The sequence below is a fragment of the Pseudophryne corroboree genome, unplaced genomic scaffold, assembly GCF_028390025.1.
Source record: "Pseudophryne corroboree isolate aPseCor3 unplaced genomic scaffold, aPseCor3.hap2 scaffold_871, whole genome shotgun sequence".
NCBI lineage: Eukaryota > Metazoa > Chordata > Amphibia > Anura > Myobatrachidae > Pseudophryne > Pseudophryne corroboree.
Genome location: NW_026970450.1, coordinates 208,449 through 209,227, shown reverse-complemented (window position 1 = coordinate 209,227; position 779 = coordinate 208,449).

Here is a 779-nt window from a genome sequence, read left to right as displayed (position 1 = left end):
GGGGGGGGGGGAGCAATACTCTGTACTTTGCGGTGCAGGACAACACTTCAATCACATATGAGTAGTCCCCGGAGCACCGTAAGTTTCTAGTTTCTAATACCCCTTTCACACCGCACACACAACCAGGTATCAACCCGTTTCCAGTTCCCGGGCGTGACCCGACATTGCGATCTGACAGCGGTATAAGTATCAGGTACAGATAAACATCTACATGTTAGTAGTGTATGATACAGGGGCCCTCATTCCGAGTTGAACGGTCGCAAGGCGAATTTAGCAGAGTTACACACGCTAAGCCACAGCCTACTGGGAGTGTATCTTAGCATCTTAAAATTGCGACCGATGTATTCGCAATATTGCGATCACAAACTACTTAGCAGTTTTAGAGTAGCTTCAGACTTACTCTGCCTGTGCGATCAGTTCAGTGCTTTTCGTTCCTGGTTTGACGTCACAAACACACCCAGCGTTCGCCCAACCACTCCCCCGTTTCTCCGGCCACTCCTGCGTTTTTTCCGGAAACGGTAGCGTTTTCAGCCACACGCCCATAAAACGCCGTGTTTCCGCCCAGTAACACCCATTTCCTGTCAATCACATTACGATCGCCGGAGCGATGAAAAAGCCGTGAGTAAAAATACTTTCTTCATAGCAAAGATACTTGGCGCAGTCGCAGTGCGAATATTGCGCATGCGCACTAAGCGGAATTTCACTGCGATGCGATGAAAAATACCGAGCGAACAACTCGGAATGAGGGCCAGGGAGTAGGGCAAACGTCACACCTCACC